We start from the raw sequence: 21,518 nt of genomic DNA, 5'->3' as shown, positions 1-21,518 counted from the left end.
TCCCTCAATTACCAAAACTGAGGTTTGACAGGATATTTTTTCTAAGGAGACATACAGCTTTGAAGACTTCATCAGACACTGAAGAGTCCAGCCAAATGAACAGCATCCTTACAACAATTATTACACCAAGAAGAATATATGGATCTGCTAGCAATTTCCTCAACTAGAAAAAGAAGCTGTCTGAAGGTGCTGTGACTAATAAGTCACCAAATCAGCACTTCTTTTATGGCAGCTTTGGAGAAAGACCCAAATAAATCAGATTTGTCATAAGTCTAAATACCATTTGAAATGTCAGCTGGGATTTCGAACTCAGTGTACCACAGCAATGTGTTTGTAAGCCTTGACTGCACTTCACAGGAAGCTTGTTGTTTTCAGAGATCAAGAAGCCATTTTTTGTGGGAAAAATTTCTTTTTTCCCCCATCATCTTTCTTATATCTGTTTACATCAAATAAAGATACTCGGTCTGTTCAATTTGAATGTACTTTATTCTTAACAAACACACTGCTGACTATGTAAAAGTTGCTCTGTCAGAAGCTGTTTTAAACAATACTGGCTTTTTTCCCCCCTTTCTGTTTTCAAGAAGCATGGGTAACAGCAACAGCAAAGGGCAGTCAAATTGTCTGTAGTAACAAGCAGCTCATTTACCTTTATCATTTTAAAAATGCCCCTTTGCCTTAGAAAAGTCCTCTATTCTTCAAAAGCCCTCTGCTGAAATGTAAATGGTTACTCAGTTAAAAGAAAGGAAGAAGGAAGAAGGGATTTTACACCAGCTACTTTATGGCATTTTGGTTTTCAGTCATGAAAAAGCAAATGTAGAAACTGAAATAAAGTAAGGTCCTAGAAGTGTCATCAGCAGAAAGTAAAAACACATTGGACTGGATTGGTTCAAACATCTGAAATGCACATCACCAGACTGATCTGTACCATTATTTTTCTGTAATACATCATATATAGGAAAACATGTCTATGTAGATCATAGATACCTCACAATCCTCACATATATACCAAAGCCAGGAACTAATGCAGGTTAATAAGCCACCAGTAACCAACAGGTGGAAGACAGCATTGGTTGTACATGATTTTCCATCCACCATATGAAGATGACATAAGAGGAAGGGCCAAGAAAGATTTGACTTGGTTTTGTGGCATGAAGATTCTCCCCTTTCTCCCTCTTTATGCCAGATTTAGAGTTATTTTATATCACTTCCTCAGTACAAAGCAACCAGAGTTCAGCGAAAAAATCTAAATGTGAAGTAAGATTGTAGGCTGCACTTTATCTCTGTTCTGATCATTGGGTCAGTTTAGGACATCACATTGACCTAAATTAAGTTCTTGCAAGTATACAGGAATCCCAGACTGGCATTGAGGTATCAAAGCCATGTTTTTATTACAATTCCTACAAAACTGATTTTTTCCCCCATCTACTTTCAGTTCTCTCTCTCTCTCTCTATATATATATATATATGCGCACTTTTTCAATACACTTTTTTTCAAGCTATCAATGTGTTTTTATTGTCTTTGGAAAATGTATGTTTATCAAACCTTAGAAACACTCTAGTCTATGTAAGAGAGAAGCCTATTACATGCAGTAATAAATTTCACCTTCACAAAGCTCCCAAGCCATTCCCAAAGAAACAAAGGCCAGTATCATTGAGATTAAAAATTGTCAGTGTCCTCCTCACCTTATGAGACCCAAAATAGTACTTTTATGAAAAATTTTACTACAGCACAGGAATACAATTCAGCCTAATAACTACCCACTCAAGTAATCATTTTCAAATATATTTTCATAACAACATAAACCTGTGAATTCATTTTAAAAAAGACAACTTTACCCTTTATACTGAAATAAAGTGAGGAAAGAATTCTTACCTCCTTTTCTCAGTCTTGTAACCCTCGTAACAAAGGTAATATTAGAGGGGCTTGTTCTCTGATAGTCTTAGGAGAAAGGTATTATTCACTAACCAGTGTGATGTATATTGTGATGGAGGAAACGATTCCTTGTTCTGGGAAACCCTGTTCTGGATTAAAACTCCATTGTGCACTGTGCAAATATTGAGCAAAGAGGACGTGCAGTCTATGTGGTGGCATACACAGAGAAGGGAGGCAGCAGGGCAGACATATAATGTCAAAACACTCCACACTGCAGAACCAGATCCCACATAATTACAGGAAGCATCATGGGTAATTCAAGATTATTTAAACCTACCTAATTCCGCAGGCATTTAACTGAAAGGGGTAAGAATTCCTGCAGAAAGTGAGGATTGTATAATAACAGGAATGTAAAAGAATAATTTATACAGCATAGTCTCTCTCATTGTCTTTTGTTCCATATTCCTCTTGCAAATGAGTAAATATTTTATCTTTGTATTAGTTCTGATAATTACAGTAATGTATTCATTGCATTTGATATATATTTTTTTAAATAATGGTTCAACCTATAGGCGTGCACCAAGAAGCATTATAGCTAACCGAGTACAGCAAATTGCCCACACACAGGTACATGCCAAGAAAGAGATACACACGTTATCCTGCTAACAGCACTGCATTGAACCATGAAAGAGAGGCCAAATCAACAGTTACATGAGGAAACCTGTATTGAACTTCTTAGAAAATTATGCCTAAATTTTAGGAGAGCTCCTGGGCACCACTTCACATGATAACTGCAGTTATCAAACTCAGGGGCAGCTGGTCTTGCAACTTCCATACTCACATGGCTATGTAACATGGTTTTTGTTTGTTTTGTTCTTTTAAAGCCACTAGTCTAGGTTTGATTTTCAAAAGGTCAAATATATAATTATGGTCTAATTTCCCCATACAAGGGTTAGCCCAACAGCTGCACAGGCTGAGCTTTTAATCGAAGTAGAAGAGTTGTAGAAATTAAAGCAGCCGGCACTAGCTTCCATCATAAACCAAGTTCACCTTATCATTCACTTCACACAAGCGTAACACCACAGATTTTTAGGGAGGTACTTCTGACTTACATTTTGGTAAAGACCTGAATTAAAATTCAGTAAAGTCAGTGGAATCTTGGACTTGATATAAGGCTGTACGTGATATCAGAAAAAGCTTTTGCTTATAAATAACATCTTACATTGATTTTCTTTTTTAATAGTGAGTCAATAGCACATGAATAACATCTGTTTCATGATGAAATGGAAAAAAAATGAATGCCTTTGTGTTAACTACTTAACAGTTTGATATTTTCTTAGACTATTTCTGTTGAGAGTATAAATCACCAGGCTTCATGAGCAATATTTCAAAGGTTGTTTTTCAACCTAGAATATCAGGTTACTCTTTATTCCCATTAAGATGCATTCTCCTCAATCCATACAAATTGTATTCCCCCTTCTCCATAGTTTCATAAAGGATTTCTTAAAAAAGAATAGAACAGAAATATTTTACACTTCAAACCCTATCTATTTCTGAAAATGTCCTAAAAGCCTGAGTAGGAATTCACTTCTGCAGATGTATTATGTTTTCTAAAAACAATGAAAATGTTGATGTTTGAGGAAACATCATAACCTCTCCTGAACCCACAAAGGCAGCGTTACATAGCAACAGGGTAAAACATTCTCAGCTCCATCTATTCAAACACAGCCAATTATTATTTTTTTGAGATATCTAACTACATTGTATTAAAAGCTTACTCAGTTCTCTTTGCCAGTAAGTACATTTTCTTCTAAGTATTGTTACAGCTTTATAAGTGAACATAGTAAACAACAACCATGAAGGACCTTTTGGGTCATCAAGTCCTATTCCCTGCAGCTGCTGGGGAACCAAGTCAAGTATTACCACCATAACAAACTTTTCCAGTGCCATTTTAATCCTAGTTTTGCACCCATCTTCTACTAGAAAGTTGATGGACTCTTACTTCTCTCCCCCAAACCCAGTGAGCAGGCAGTTCATATCTACCTGAACTTGCATGAACTGATGAGATAAAGGCTATTCCAGCTCTTTATAACTTCTCATCCTCTTCCAAACATCCTAAAGTATTCACATACTTTCAGCTCTTTCTTTCTGAGAAAACACAGTGCTTTAGCCAGATTCAGTGCATGCACAATTCATTCATTTGAAAGCCTGCCTCTTTCTTCTTGTGACTATTATTTTTTTATTCCCATCAGTTCCTCTTCTCACTGACACTGAGATTTTTGCTTTATATTTATTTTAATGATTTTCCCTGTCCTGTGCATTGAAAATGTTTATCTCAACCATCTCAACCCACTTCTGAGTTTGTCACAGTAAGTAACAGGGCCATACTCCTGTCTGTACACCTCTAGCTATGACAAACATATATTTGCCTCTAATTCCCAAGATATTTCTCCAGTCTGTTATTTGAGCTGAATCTCCTATGTGTGCTCAACTCTTCATTGATATTTATATATTTATATATATTTAATATATATTTTACTCCTGGTATTAAGAGAGGAAATAGCTGTCAAATGCGTAAGTGCAAGTGCAGACAAAAAAGAAGCAATAGTCAGATATAAGCATGGATCTGTTGCAGGCAGAGAAGAAAAGGGGTTGCTGCTTGAGCAGTGAAGGAGCTGGAGACTGTGCTGCACAGTAAATCTGTATATAGTGTCAGGTAAAAATCAAGAAAACTGAGTTATAAGCCTATAATTGCACCCTGCTGTAGTTCTGGTGCCATATAAAACAGTGTAGAAGTTTGTCACCTGACCCTGCAGTGAAATTAGAGAACCATAATTCACAGTTACTTGGTGTTTCCTGTGATCAGAAATTCTGAAATAAAACTGTTGGCCAATGTTGATTTTCAGTTCAATTGCATTTGAAAGGGAAAAAAAGTTTCATTTCACTCATTAATACAGGCAGTAGCATAGCCTTCATAAAGCTGATTTTATGATCTTATTTAATATAATAACAGAGTCCATAGGAAAGCCATTCATAAAATAGATTGTGAGAGGCAGAGGATGGGGTGGAGGAGTTATTTTGTATTGTTTATATGTCCTTAATCATTTGGGGATACAATATTGAACTGTAGATTCCCTTGTAGCCAAAGCAGAGTCCTGTTCTAATCATAAGGAAGAAGTACAGTAAGTAAGATAAAATTAATATTTGCTTGCTTTAAAACGAGCCATTAAGGACTCCAAAACAACATGAGGAGCACCACTGACTAAGCACTTTGTAACACCATAACACTACAAGCAGCACAATCAAATAAAATGCACGTGCATTTTGTACAACAGTTAGGCTGTGTACCACAGCTAAGCTTTTGTACCACAGCTATGCTTTAATATATAGAGAAATATAAAACTGTATAAATAATATATAACTGCAAAGGGCTAAAGGGAAACCTGTAGTGTTACTGCAAAAAGGGTACAGCAAAATGTGTAAGCAGTAAAATCTGCAAGGTAAGAATGATGTAGTACAGGCAGGAAAGATGTACGTTGGAGCCAGAATATGACCTGCCTCTTTGGTCTTTGGCAGTAGTGAGGAACACAAAATAACAACAATGACTAAGGAAAAGTGATGAAGAACAAAGTCTTCCACTTCAGCTTCTGCTCCCGTCATCAATGAGGGCTGGAGCCCTCAGCCTCAGCAACTGAGACCAGTGCAGACCACAGCCTCCAGTGCTAATGAGGTGGCATCCGCTCTGTGGGACTGTAGGCGCACAGCTAATGTGGGATACGATCATTAAGGACCATCTGTTTGATTACTTAGTGATAATGATTGATAATGAGTCAGAGCTAACCATTAGCACAAAGCACATTGCTAATGAACGCCCAGCAAAACGGTGCTCTGAAGTTTGATGCTAGCCTGGTTTATCCATCTTCTGAGCATCCCCCAGCAGCCACCTCCAGATCCCCACTACACAGTCAGTCACAGTGCCCCTCTGACAGTGCTAGATTAATGCCTGCATCTAAGCCTAGTCCAACAGAAGTTGCCCACCACTCATCCTTTGGTTTCACTCACATCACTATAAATTATTTTACGCCCAGAGAGGCAGACGCACACACAACCAGCTATCATTACTTTGTTCTCTCTAACATTTTTCCTCACTTATCGTTGGACATTGCTCAGAAAGACTCGCTGAGTATTTTCATTCATCTGGTTTGTGCTTTCTTAAGGTAGAAATATAAAAGGACATCTTTTCTATCTTCCAGTAACACATTGATAGGTAAGCATTAGTCAGATGCTGCAGGAGGGGAATGTATTTGCAGTTAAGTGCAACAACTCTGTCACTATATATCCATAATGACAACAATTATTTATTTATTTTTAATTCCAGACTTCTGCTCAATGCTAACAGTGAAGAAGGGCAAAACAGTACTCTCCAATTTATAGTCTGGTTCCAGGCATAACTAAATATATACCTCAAATTCCTAAGGCATTACTAAAATAAATTTAATCCACAATTTTAAATCCTCCCTTTTACCCACTAGATCATCAGGAAAACACATTACAAGCAAAGATGATCTCTCTTCAGAGCACTGTAACAACAGTTTCAAGATTTAATAGACAGAGCTAGCAACTAAAAAAATAAAAATGAAAAACAAAACCAGATATGCAATATATTGAAAGCACATTACCTGAAGTTTTCTGAGCATTAAACTATATTGTTCCCATATCCTTTATGAGAGTTGTGAAAAAGATTGATGCAGAATCACCACGTTCAGAAAATATTCCAAACTGGTCTGTTCTCCAGCCAAGTCCCACTGAGCTTCACAGATTACTTTGCTCATTAATATAAATACCAATGAAAATTTTGAAATGTGTTTGATTACACGGTTGGAGCAAATAATGTTTCAGGGAGTTTTCAGTATGTGTTGCCTCACCTACTGATCTTATGATGGAGGTGCCAGAGTTCATTTCAAAGAGCATCAGTGGATGGTAATTACACGTGATCTAAAAGAATCACAAAAACAAACCATACAAGGTACTTCAGTGTTTATCTAGTGACAAAGATGATAGAGGATTTCTTTGATGGTTTTCCATCCATAATCACCAGCAGAAAACAGCCCTGTGTCGAAGGCCGGTGTTTTATTTCTATCTGAGTATTTACTCTTCAAGAAGCGCCAGGCTCTGAAGACAAAATTGTAGTCTTCAAAAATGTTCAGTATGACAAAAGAAATAGTTTACACAATTTTTGTATTTTTAATATTAAACCTCTCAGAAAGCCTTTCTGATGGGAAGAAAGTTAAGTGACAATGCATTAAAGGCAGGTGCATAGCCTCCTTGCCTAGTAAAGCACTCATAATATTACAACATACTTTGTTCTGGTCAAATATAAGTCACATAAATGCTTGTGCAAAGCTCAAATCAGTTTACTGTGTTTTTCCAGTAGTTTTACTAGAAAACATTGAATCTCCTGTGAGACAAGAGAGATCCATGAATGTAAGGTCTTGTCTACTTACTGATAAAGAACTTATTAAATATGCAAAATTATTACCCACTAATAATAATTTTCTGTCATGAAAATTAAATATCAGATTCCTTACTTTACATGTAATTTTTATTTCTATGGTCAGATTGTCTACAAAAAAATCTTTCCTAACTGTGATTATTTAAAGCATCTCTGAATGCTTGGGGGCAACCCCTAACCTAATCCTGATGTAGGCAAAACATCTATTGACTTCACTGGATTTGTTTGAACAAACCCATTATGACACTAAGTTTGGGGTAGGACACAAAATACAATAAGAAAAATAATGGAAACATCTGCTGGACCATGCAGAACAGAAGCTGTTAGAATAAATGAGCTTCAGCAGTGAGAAAGTATGTAATACGGTATACAATAAAAATTTCATGAACCTTGTAGGAAAAAAATAAGTATTAAAACACTTGGTAATATATATTTCACATGGGGCATACACTATGAAGTACTTTGTCATCAATTGTTTTAATTCCATATGTGAGTTATTTACCACCACACTAGCTTACAATCTTTGTAAATTCCATCTATATGCCTGTTCCTTCTCTATGTGTAATTAGTTACCATGTAAACTGATTAGCACTTTACTTCTCTCTTCTGTCATCTAATTCAGAAGTTAAAATACCCTTTCTTTGCTCTATTGCATATAGAGCAGGTTGTTCCCTTCATGTTTTTGGCTTGGTCAAATGGGATATTTACTAGTGCCTTTACAGGACTTAAATGCGCATCTATTGTTTTGATGGTTGAGCCAGCTTATGGTTATTGACCATATTACCTAATATTTTTTTATAATTTTATTCCTCTACCTAGTTTCCTGTGGATTCTGTTTCATCTAAATGCTTAAGTATGCATTTAACTTTAAGTATGAAGGAGAATACTCTTGAAATCAGGTAGTCCTAAATTAATCATGAGCTTAAGAACCTTGTTGAAATTAGAGTTCACATACCTTAAGAGATGCTGAGGCATCTACAGTTTCCCAAGCAGAAGCATTGTGGTTTGCTTTTAACTTATTTTTTTTAAGGCTGTTATCTGATCAAGATAAAGTTGCTGGAATTAGCAAAAATTGTGACACCAATTATACTACTTCTGTACTTTTCATGTTCATTATGCTTAATTTGAATAAATTGTGCAGTTAATGTTGCATTTCCTGTTATTTGCGTGACCTGGTTTCTACAGTAGTCAGGCTTCACCTTGTACCAGCTATCTACGTGTTGGTAACAGAAATGGGAAAAAAACTCCAAAGAGAAGATCAAGACACTAAATCAATAAGAAACTAAACTGTTCTCACTTGAAACCACAAAGGTTATCAGTGAACTTTGAAAGCAAATAACAAGGAAAGACTGATATATGCATAAAAGCATATGATTGGGTATGGCACTTCTAAGGAAGAAGATGCCACAAATCCTTCATCCCAAAACTAAGACGGGTTAGAAGTAAACAAGAAGCGAAAAACAAATGGAATGACATCTAAGGAGAACCAGGAAAAGAATCAGCATGGAGATAAACACATTTCTGCACAAATACTAGCAGGCCAGAAACAAAATGGAGGAATCAGAATGTCTCCCTCTAAATGAAGGTATAAATTTACTAAGCATATCAGAAATCGTATGTCATGAAAAAATATTCAATAAAGAGAGAGCAAGCTGTGCTGTTGTCAGAACAGGTGTCAAAAATACACAGCAGTCTGCGTAGATTTAAATTCTAGGCCAAAATAACAATATAGCAATGGGTCTGTATTACTGACTGACCCTGATGACTATACCAATTGTGGTAAAAGTGACAAAAGACCAAGCATGAAGGCAGAAAATACAACTGTTTGGGATTACTTCATGAATCCTCGTGTGCATACACTGGAGAGGATGCTGAGCAGAAGTAAAAAATTAGTAGGTCAATGACAATTCAATGAAGCATCTCTCTCTTCTTCAAGTACCTCCTGAGCAACCCTCACTTGAGCACATCCATCATAGAACGCATGGGGACAACTTTTTTGGTGCGTGAGAACTGGGAGATGTCAAATGCATCTCCAGTCTTAAAATAGTTTTTAGGGGAAGCGCAGAGGAATGTGGAGAGCAACAGGCCTTTAAGAATACCAATTATATTAGGCCAACAGATATTTATATTATATAGATTCAGCTGCTATGTAGATATAGTTAACTTCTTAGTTTTTATTATAGCTTTAATGACCTCTGGATAAATACAATAATCTTTGGAATACTCAATATGGCTTCTCTAAATAGCTGTTCCTCCCAACAGAGCTTGAGAGGTCTTTGAACAGATTAATGAGCTTGTAGATAATTGTAGATAAGACTGATCCAGGTGACACACTCTATTTAGACTTCCAAAAAGATTTTTGACAGTGTTCTTTTTTGAAAAATAAATACAACACATCATTACACCACTGTACACACCATGGTTCATGCACATGGGTATTTGTTCTGTTCCCCTCATCTCAAAAATGATGCATCAAAACTGGAAAAACTTCATAAAAAGTCTATAAGCAAACAAAGCCAAGTGAAACAAACAGCTACCATATGAGGAGTGAACCAGGACTGTCATAGCTAGAAAACAGATGACATTATAGGGATATGGAAACCTATACAGAGGTTTTTTGGATAAAATAGAGGCGATCCAATAAGCTAGCAGGAGCCAGACTCAAAATAAACTCAGGCAGTAGATCCCTAGGCCAAAGAATGGTGTGGGTGCAATTCACAGGGCTCACAAGAAGACTGCAGAAGTAATAAGAAAGATACAGAGCAAACTACTAATTAAGCAACAACAAAATAAGAAAATTTCTGAGCTGAACACAGCTGGAGACTGGGAGAGAATGAAAGAAGTATATGCCCTGTTCCTACTTTTCCCTTGGCAAATGTTTATGGTCTCTGTTAGAGACTACCTATAGGGTTGAACAGACCACAGGTCTGCACCAGTGCAGCTGTTCTCACATGGGAACAGATCAGCACAGCCTGGGCTGCGTGGGTACAGCGATATGTAACACAGCAAATGCTGCCATCGGGTTCCTACCCTCTGCCTCCAACAGGAAGGAATAGGAGTGCCAGTAGAGAGCAGAAAGAAAATGGGTTGGTTTATCCAGAAGAACTAAATGATGCCTCTCACTGAGGGCATATGACAGAACTCCATATAACTCATTGCATATGCTTCATTAGATGAGCAAAAGGTCTTTTTAATTCTAATGAGTAGAAGCAGCTTCTGAAAACTACTATTTATTCTATAATTTGCTGTTAATAATGTTTGTTGATTTTTATATTAGCAACCACCTCTTCACTAATAGATGTTTTTGTTATTTGACAAATCACAATATTTATTGTCCCTACAACAAACAAAGAAAATATCAGCTGATACATTCCCTAACACAGAGAAATGCCAAAGAAATTTGAAAATAATAAACATTTTAAACAGTGATAACGTAAATGTTAATCAAAAGGTATTTTAATTAACCATGAACTGTGGTAATGACTAAGTCTATTGCATTGAGAACTGAGTTTCCCAAGCATTTCTCTTCAGCAAGTAAAATTTACTTCAGCAGTGATTTATGGTATATCCTTCCAGTTCAGCATCTCTCTGCTAACCCTCTTCCATCTAGCACTCTTCAGGGGGGTTGATTAATTCCATGTCCAAATGAGTGCAAAATATTATTTATTATCATTATTATCACCCTGGTAAGATTAAATTGGTAATCACTTTGATTTTAACCAACAGCCATAAATATCTCCTTGCCTTCTTTTTGACTTTTTGTTTTCTGTGCCATTAGACTGAAGTTGCAACAGCAGACTGGGCTTACACACTTGGCTGCTTCCTTTCTCCCCAAGCTCAGCAGCAGCTGATTTACTTCGTTGTTTAAATAGACTGGCAGGCTGAGCTACCACTGGTGTTCAGCAGTCAGGCTCACCTGTTCAACCTTTTGCTGCCAAATTCAAAGTTGTTTTTTTTTTTTTTTTTAATCACCTTCTTATTATTTAACATAATGGTAGAATATTGAACTCGTACATAGCATTACATTAAGTGACAGCATACATGCGGGAGAACAGGATCTGCACTGCTAGCAAACTAGAAAAATGGGTTGTAGAAAGCCAGAATTCAGCTCAAAGAGGATCATCTAAAGATATCATTGGGCAGAAACTATCAGCTGAGGGGGACAAGCAATGAGGCAGCAGTATGGTGAGATACAAGCTGAACCGAAATCAATAATGTCAGGCTATGGCATGTGAAAACCACCATAGTTGGCTGCATGGATGTAAACATCTACAAGCATCTTCAGATAATTTATTGCACCAAGCAACTCTAGCAACGCTGAAATTTAGACAACAATCCTTGCCTTGGCACAATTACAAGATATACGTGGACTGAATAAAGTCTAGAAAAAAGCAAACAAAGTATCCAAAGGACTGAAGAATGTGAACCTACAAGGTAGAGCTCAAAAAACTGGCTTTTAGTCCAGGAAAGCTTGAAAGGAAGAATGGCAATATCCTGTAAAGGAGCAGTGCAAAAGAAAACAAAATGGAATAAATCGCTCTCTGTATCTGTGAAGGAGAGAACAGGGTATGAAAGTGAGCTAAAGTTCCAGAAAGAAGATATAAATACATTTTCAGGAAAGCTTTCTATAGATGAAGACAACAAACCAATAAAAGACTTGATCTGAGAAATATTTAAAGCCTATGTTCTCATGTATTTTAAATAAAATGTAGGGACACATCTTAGAGATGCTTGACTTAAGCTTAATCTGAGACAGAGACAGTAAATTTCTCAAAATTCCTCCATTTCTTTTTTTTTGTGTAACTAAATAGTTTAATTGGCAAGTGTCTACATACTTATTTTATAGCTACTGATCTTCTGATCCAAAAAAGGACAGAATTTGTAATCTCTTGACCTTGTGATGAGGTAGGAACCTTGACATGAGATAGAAGAACCCCTAAGGTATCTCTGGTTGTGCCCACAACACTCCTTAAAAAACATTTTGTCCACAAGAAATTGCAACAGTTCAGCAAATTAAGTTTTATCCTCAGTGATAATCAACTTCAAAGCACATCTTCCATTCCACAAAGGTCCTCAGTTATTTGCTTTAGCAAGAATTCCCTCGGTGCACCCCAGGTAATGGGACAGGTGCTTACATATTCCAATATTTGCTTCTATTTCTACAGCATCTTATCTGCAGAGTGCTTCACAGTGCTACAGGGATATCCCACCAAACTGGAATGAGCTCTGAGCAGAGAAGGCAAATGCCAATGAAAATATAGCACGCCGCATGCGGTAGGAAAAGAGCAGAAAAGTAATGTTGGTACTGACAAGAAGAAAAAGCAGGACTGGATCTTTGACATGCACAGTGCAGGCACACCTTCATTTGAAGGATACCATTCAGAAGAATTACTTACTCCTAAATGGATTCCTTGAATATATTGCTCCCCAAACCATGATTATGCACACTGCAAATATATTCCGTTTGAGTTCTCCTAAATCACTAATGCATAATAGTAGGAAAGCAAACTGCATTTTCTAAATGTCAGAAAAGTTTAATAAAGCCTGAAGAAGGATATGAATGTGTCTCTCTTTTTACTTGGAGCTGTAATTTGTAGTTATCAATGATGATGTTCATTACTGAAACACAGTGCAATGATTGAAGTACCTAAGTCAAACTGTGTGCATTAACTACAAAAAATAAATGTAATCATAATTCCATAGGCAGACTCCCTACAACAGACCCTTAATAAATGTAAATTATCAGCTGAGGATCTGGGCCAGCCTTGCTATATCTTTCTCCTAATTTAAAAGAAAATGCCATTAGTTGTACACAAGAGATAGTGATGCTTCTTTTTTAATTAAACACAGCATGACTTTTACATTTTTATGGCACTGCCTGAAAGGAGCTCACAGATCAACCTAGTCAAAGATTCCAAACCGCTCATAGAGGGTCTAAAGATGGAAAGAGTCATAATGAGAACAAGATTGGTACTAACCACAAAGCCAATGATTGCTGACACTTACAGAAAGAAACGGAACCTGTCTGTAGTACACATGAAAAGCAAAAGAGATGCTTGGCAAATATAAATGCTAATGAAAAACTTACATCTAAATGATGCCTGATGAGTTCATGAATTCAAATTATTTCTTAGCATCTTGTATTAACTATCATTTAATAGCTTAGTTAGCTCATAACATTTCATAGAGGTTAAAACTGTTCTCCCTGTTCCAGAGAGCACAAGGTTAAGCAACCTTCGGTTCTGATGACTGGCCACCTGATATACTCCAAATAATCATACGGTGAAACAACGGCCTGCATACACTATAAAGCCACATACTTCCCACTTCACTGACCTGTTTATTTACCCAGACTAAGCTCCTGTAAGTGCAGCTTGTCAGAAGAGTAACGGGGCTCACAGGCCCATCAATCAATCAATAGGAACGGACAGTGATGCTTATTCTGAAGTTCAGCACAGAAGATTTTGTGAAGAAGCTGTAGGCCCCTGAAATACTTAGGGATGCAAATAAATTCATTGTGATGTCTCTGCATGGTGCCATGAATAAGTTAGAGGGACACTGTCAAGGTTGTTTGACTAAGAAATTGTTAGCCAGGAAATTTAAAACAAATATAGCCCACACATGACTTACTGTGTAACCCAGTAAAAACAAACCTGAGACAGCTATTGTTTGGTCCTTGCTGCCTTCCACCCCCACCCCTTTTTTTTTCCTTTATATTTCAGTTTATTTTTAAATTTATGCCCTTGAGCGAAGTTGGATTTCCAAATGAATACATTACTGCAATCAGGAAGACAAGGTATACAAGAAGAATTTTTGGGTAGGGCATAATATTTTTGATTATTTAAGTTAAATAATAGATGATGGAAACCAGATCAAATTTAAGCATGTTACTGAAAACTAACCAGAATTTAATCAGAAGGTGCAGTGGGTATAAACTGATGCAAGCTGTGCGTGACCTGCTACCCATCCTCTTAAAGCTGCTTTACTTCTGTAAAGAGTCAGAGAATTAAAATTAATTATGCAATATTTCAGTACCCAGAGGTTTAATAAAGAGGACATCTTTAATCTCTTTCACAGATAGCAGAAATGATACAGAAAGCTATTTCACCAAGAGCATATATGTTTGTTATAAAAGGCAAATATGTGGCAACTGTATTTCTATTTGCATATTCAGCAGCAGAACTTCCTTTTTATGGAAGTACAAGACTAACATTAAGTAGTAAAAACTAAAATGATACCTCTGTCTTTATTTTGACAAATCTACAACAGGATCATTCTGTTTTCTGTCAGAAAAATATAATCCATTCAATGCACTCTGATCTTTTCTTTCTCTTTTTCTGGTATCTTTTAAAGAAATTTTTTCATCACGAGCAAACCTAACCTTATGGAAAATCGATTGCCTCCCCTTTAATATATACTGCCTTGGTTTTTGTTTTGTTTTGTTTTTCCCCAGTGGGGCTTTCAATCTTAAGTTAGTTTTCTATTTTAATCAATTCCACCGTCACTATGTGGAAATGTTTTTCTCCTTTTTTTTTTCTTTCCTATCTAAAAATACTACTGCTTTTATTGTATACAAAACGCACAAGAAAATATTCCTGCCAACATACAGTAACTAAAAGATGTTTATAGGCTATGTTTAATACATGGACATATTGGATACTGAGTTTGCTCATCGTCTGGCCTGGTAATTTTTAAATGGCCACAACAGTACAATTTAGCAGAAGTTATTCATGTAGAGTAGGGTACCTTGTTCATAGATTGAAACACACACTACTGGAATCTTTATCTAGGTTACACATCGATTATTTATAAGTACATTTTTATAATAATATTTAAAAAAGCGTGGATAGCACTGTGGTGTTGTTTCTCAACAAGAAAATCATTGAATTTCTACTGCTTTAAAGGTTAAAATTGGAGCAATTTTTGTTTTGACCAAAATAAGCATCAGCGAGTCTGACCTCACATCTAATATTTAACACCTACTTATTCTACAAATATTAATGGTCCTGAAAGGGACATCATCCTCAAAAATACCTTAGAAAATTACATCTGTAAACATTGTAGGAGTTTTTCAATGAATGCTAAAAAATAAATAGTGTTAAAAAGAGTGTGGAAAGGGGAGAAGTGTGCTGTTGGAACATGGTATGAAGTTTAATTTCCCAAATTAGTTATGAAAAATTGCAGGGTATGCATAGTGTTCTGAGCAAAATAAGTGCACCGTAAGACAACACAGCAAGTCTCCAAAGGCTTCAAGGGGAAATATGACATTAAACATGTACATAACTATTCATAATCAAGAGATACAGGTCATTAGAGTCCTAACTGATTTTTTTTTTTTTTGGACATGCAAACAGAAAGCAAATAACTTTTAAATCTTACTCACTCTACATCAACAATACGTGGCAGCCCCAAAATCATTTCATCTCTCCACCAGTACCGAAAGGAGGCAGTATGACCAGTGTGACTGTAGAGAAGCTCCCATGTATCCTCAGTACTACCACCAAACCCATGCCCAAAGTCTCAGAGAAGGAAAGTTTAGACAAAGGCTGAAGGTGATTTATACATCTTACTCCAGCTGTCTCAGTGTGTTAAATAAGAGTAAGGGCAGGTGGTATAGCTGAAACTTGGAAGACACAGATGGGTTTCGTTTCATCGTCCCAGAAATGCTGCATTGCACCTGTGTAGAGCGTAATCACCCAGCTCTGAGGAGTGGATCCAAGTCAAGATGAAACTTCAGAAATTTAATGTCCCCTGGCTTATACTAAAAATCAGTAAAGAATGGCAAAGTACAAAGGCAGAAACACAACATGAAAAGGCATAAAACTGCTTGTTTCAGCAGCTTACACTTTCAAGTACAGAGTGCTTTTTCTAGCAGAAGTTAGCAGCTTTGTGGTCATGGTGGTGGTATCCTGATCTAGCTGAAAAGTTCCATGTTTGGATGAGTCAGTATCTGATGCCTTCCAGAACTGCCATTTTTGAAGGAATAAATTTCAATCTGAGATAAAGTCTACATTTAAACTTACTAGACAAGATAGAGTAGAAGAACAAAGAGGTTGCTTTAAATTTGCGGGGGCTGACATAAGCATTGCTTCCTTTGAATAGAACATATAACACAGGAGGAACTGCTTACAGCCTGATTATTACAGACTAACCCCTACTTATTTTCCTTAATTATTTAACTCTACACTTGTGGTCTGTTGAATCATAGGTATAAAAGTGAAAACTAATGATCTATTCTTATTTGAAACATACAGTCTTATTATTTGTCAAATCTACTATCCATCAAATTTACTGTAAATTGTTCATAATTAATTGTTTTGAAATTTGGAGGAGGGCTGATTCATCCTTCCAAAAATACAAGGTTTGGGAGACTATAAACTCCTACTCTCTTATTCTACTTTTGGAGTAAAGGAGGGGAGCTGAATTTTCCATTACAGAAAACTAATACTTCTCACAAGCCCTAAGCCAGGAATTCAGAATGTATGCACAGACAGCCAACTCCCACCCCACTCCAAAAAAAAAAAAAATAAATAAAAAATAAGAGGGGAAACAAATCTGAAGAATTCCTTTAGAACATTTTAAAAATAATAAACATGCAGTTATCTACTTTTTTTTTTTTTTTTTTTTAATAAAAATGACTTTAAAATATGTCAGCTTTATTTCAAGCAAGAGTCATCTCCTTTTTTCTTTCATTTTTTGCAGTAAAATCATGTCAGAGCAACTTTTACTTCTCCCCTAAATTTTCAGTTTCACCACTGAAAAAAATAAAAATAAAACAAAGAGAGAAAATATTTGTCACAAAGATCTAGCTCTGGCTTTTTACCTGAAAAACCAACAGCTATATTAGCTAGTATGCCCTGATCCACATCAAATAAATGATCCAGTTTAAGAGTTCAAGTTCACAAACCTCTTCATTCTGTTCACAATTTATCTCCTCCGCATCAACAATCAAATAAATAAGAGAACCTTATGCTCAGCATTCTGCCCTCCTTCAACTTAGTACCAGCAGAATATTATAGGAGAACAAGTTCAAATAGGTAACCTATTCAAGTAAGTGAATAGTTTAACATCTATATTTATGAACATACAGAAATTTATACTTATTTGGTCATATTTGATAGAATTCATCTGACTTTACATAATAAAATGTTGTGTATATATCAAGTCTCAGCTAGTTTTCCCTGCCACTGTAGATAACAACTCATCACATTCATGATCTACTGAATGGTGGTTCTTCTGTTGACTGGAGTTAGAGAAAGGTAAGATTCATCAGTGAAATGTTATGCCCAATTCTCCAGCTGTTAACCATCCAGTCAAAGTTTATCCTAACAGTCAGTCTTAAGGATGTGAGCTCCCTATTATAATTCAATTATGTTGGCCCAGAGCCTGAATACTGCAGAGCACAGAGGACAGAAAAATAGAAAACAAGAAGAAAAAAAAAAAAAAAAAAAGAGAGAAATTTGTGTAAGTTGGTAATAAAGGAAGTCAAAACACAGATTCCAGAAGAATAGAAAGGACCATTGGTTCTTGACACAATGACGTTATTTCAAAAACAGGATCAGAGTTTACTACCTGTACACAGTCATGAGTGTTGTCTTGGGAAAATGGAAATCAACTTTCTAAAAGTTGTTTTGTCTTTGGTGATATTTTGCTTTTCTGTTTTGTAACCAGGGCGTGACATGGTTATAAAAACTTACTCCTGAAATACTTTTTAAGTGGTGATTTTTGCCAAGATATACAAGCAACCTTGCAACATATCCCCGTTGAGGTTTGGAGGAGGGGAGGGGCTGCTTGTCATAAGGGGGTTGTTTGGTTTGCTGTGGTTTTCTTTGCAGACAACTTGGACTGTTTCAAATGAGCGTGCAAAGTTCTTACTTAGAGCAAAACAGATCATTAAACTCTGGCTCCTGCTGTGCTCACATTTAAGCACGTACATGTATATGACTTCACTCACGTGAGTAATCCTCTTGACCTCTCTCTGGGCTCAAGGATCAGAAGTGTGTTTGCCTGTCACTGGAATGGAGCATAAACACGAATAGTCTGATTATGAATTAAAAGTCTATTGCAAAACTTTCAATCAAAAACTCCAGCTTTATATTGAAAATTAATAGAATTCAGTTGTGTCAAGATTTTTTCTGGGTTAGCATCAGATCTGAGAAACCTGAAATCCTTCCAAGTGAGAATACTTTTTTGACAGCCCATTAATTTAGCCCTGCTCTCTGTGTCATTTTGCTTGCCTTTCTGATCACTTCTGAATCACTATGAAAACGACATTTCAGAGCTATGCAGGAAGGTTTTCAGGGGCGTCATACTAAAAGAAAGATTATAAAAGGGATAAGAGGAGGAGTTGCCGTCTGACGTTATAGGGTTTACAGTCAAGTCAAATTCGCTTATCAATTCCCAGTCTATCATCTTTCATTAGTCAGTTCAGTGCGGGGTCTGAGCACCTCATGGGCTACTTGTCACAGGGACCAAAAAAGAGATAAGAAATGATGTAAAACTATTTCCCTTGACAGCACAGACACAGATGGAGACTTCATTCTGACCATATTGTCTGCTTTAGTGCCATCCCTAAAGCCATTAACTATCATAATGATGGGACTCAAGTTATTTATTTCTTCACAATTTCCTGATGTTTTTGCAGCATTACAGAGTGTACTGAGTCCTACTACAAGCCTTTGTGTTTGTCCTTGAAGGCATATGCCACATGCAAAATGCTCGATCTAAGGTATTCGCTTATCAGCAGAAATACAAATGTGAGTTAAAACACCAGTTTTCTACTGTAACTGATCTAACACAGAATAGAAACATGTTATACTAATTTGCCACATATCTGTGCTTTCTTGTATCAGGGCTTGAGGATTTCTGACATTCTAGAGATGATTAAAACCAGCAGATAACAGTTATTATTAGCGATTTGTTACAATCTGTTTCACTTCAGTTGCCCTTGTGAAAATTATCATACTTCTCAATTTACAGGGAGAATGGATAACTAACATTTTCAAAATTATAATTTCATAAAAAATAATCTCTCTATATATATAAATAGTAATGCAAACCAACAAAAATAAGAAACATCTGACTTTCCCCTCTGTCCTTACTCAGCCAGTATAGAGCTCCCTAATTGTAGAGCTGCAATAAGCAATTTCCTAATTTAAGATCCGCAAAATAAAAATATTTCAAACTGGAGATTACAGCAAATTAAGAAACATGGTGGAGAGTGATACAGGAATGGCCCATGACAACCTCACATTAGAAGTTACAGTGTAGTTGCTAGCAGAAGAATTTTTTTATCTTAGAGAGGGTGAAAGGTCTGAACATTGTCAGAAATGCTATTTCTGTCATCAGATTTTCCCAATTAGTTTGTTCATATCATCTGGACACTTTCTGGAAAAGGAGTTACAAAAGGCCTGGTGCACATTCCTGCCCTCTGGATGACAGGGAATGCTGATACTGCTGGTCATGCAATCCTGCTTGGGTAACACAACAGACTCTACTTTTTCTTCAGACTTGACTCAAAAGACACCCGCAAGGCTGTGATAATAACTGTTGTGTACGCATCAGCTGAAAATCAGGGCAATAATTTGCAATGCATAAAGTGTTGTTCAAGTTCACTCAAATTTAAAAAAAAAAAAAAAAAAAAAAAAAAAAAAAAAAAGCTCAATAAAGCACTCTAAATAGCTCATTTATGAGAACAACATTATTTATCTGCTCTGTGCCAAGGATTTTCCCACTTCAGCAGGTACCCTGACAGTAGAGAAGCAGAGAAAGGAAGATTGAATTACTGGAGTGTTTCATTTTGCATTCCTAACACTTTTATCCCAAGTGTAGCTACGGCAGGGTTTACCCTTCAGTCCGAGTCCACCCCATGGATGCCACTCACAACCACCACTGTTTCTGATGGGACTGCACGCATGTCTGCCTCCACAGGGCAGAGCTTGCCCCTTGGAGCAGGGGAGGCATTTTAGCAGTTGTTTATGTACGTGCAGCAAATTATGAAAGTGAAGCATCCTAAAGACTTGTGAGATCCACCCTATTGTTTGTCTTATTTCATTTACTTTGGAAACTAGCTCAAATTGCCAGTCCCTCCAGTTAGCCAACGTGTGATCTGCTGAGAATCTCTTTCTGCCGTGCCCAACCTCCCACACGAGAGCAGGTATTCACACCTGTGTTATTCATAGAGGTGCCTGTCAATACAGTGCAGCAATCCAATTCCGATTTAATTGGAATGGTAGCTTTGATGCTCAGAGCTCCTGTTCTGCAGAAATTAATAGGGAGATGCTTGGTCCCTGTAATCATAGTGGTGTTTATAATTTGCTGCAAAGTAATTCAGCTAATAGGATCTTAACTAGAACAAGCTCCGTGGTGAATGCATAGCGTGAATGTGAGCATGTGCTGTACTAACAGTCACTTGCAGGTGATAAAACTGGTTGCCAGCTTGAGTGTCATGTAATTTAACAGGATAATTTGCCGAAGTTGTTAGAATCTTATTACTAAAAATGTTCAAACATTTAAATATCAAACACCCAGTCAAAAGGCCACAGTCAATAAGCTACTTATTCATTTAAACCTCAGGTTGCAGAGGTACTGTGTAAAATAACTGGCCAAATTTGTGACAGGCTGATTAACTGTGTGCCTATGTGCATGTGTGCCTACAAGCATTCCTTCCTTTTTTGCATGCACATACATGTGCACACACTCACAGACACAGCCCCTCTCCCCACTCTGCAAAAAAATCCTTGAGGTAGAGACAATGCAGGAGGTAAAAAAAAAAACTCTTAAAGTAACTGTCCCTCATGCTAAAAACTATTTTGTGTTCCAACATCCCTCAAAAGGAAAAAAAAAAAAAAACTTTTATCTGAAAACTGAAGGCAAGGGGGTATAAGTGAGGTTCCTAATCCCAAGTAGTTTAAAAAATACATCATGAATCTGCGAAATTTTCTCAGTAATTGTATCTCCCACACTTCTCAAGTAAAGAATATAGTTCTCTCTTTGTGTTTATCTTTATGAGCAATTTTATCATTTTGAATTCTGACATCTAGTATCATTTTAGGCCCGGAAATACTACTGAAAGAAAGGTTCCCAACTTCCCAATGGAAGCGTTTCACTTGTCCTTGAAGGGCCAAACATGAC

This window comes from Anas acuta, chromosome 4 (genome assembly GCF_963932015.1).
Source record: "Anas acuta chromosome 4, bAnaAcu1.1, whole genome shotgun sequence".
Taxonomy (NCBI): domain Eukaryota; kingdom Metazoa; phylum Chordata; class Aves; order Anseriformes; family Anatidae; genus Anas; species Anas acuta.
The sequence above is the reverse complement of the archived record's forward strand: the minus strand, read 5'-3'. Positions refer to the sequence as shown.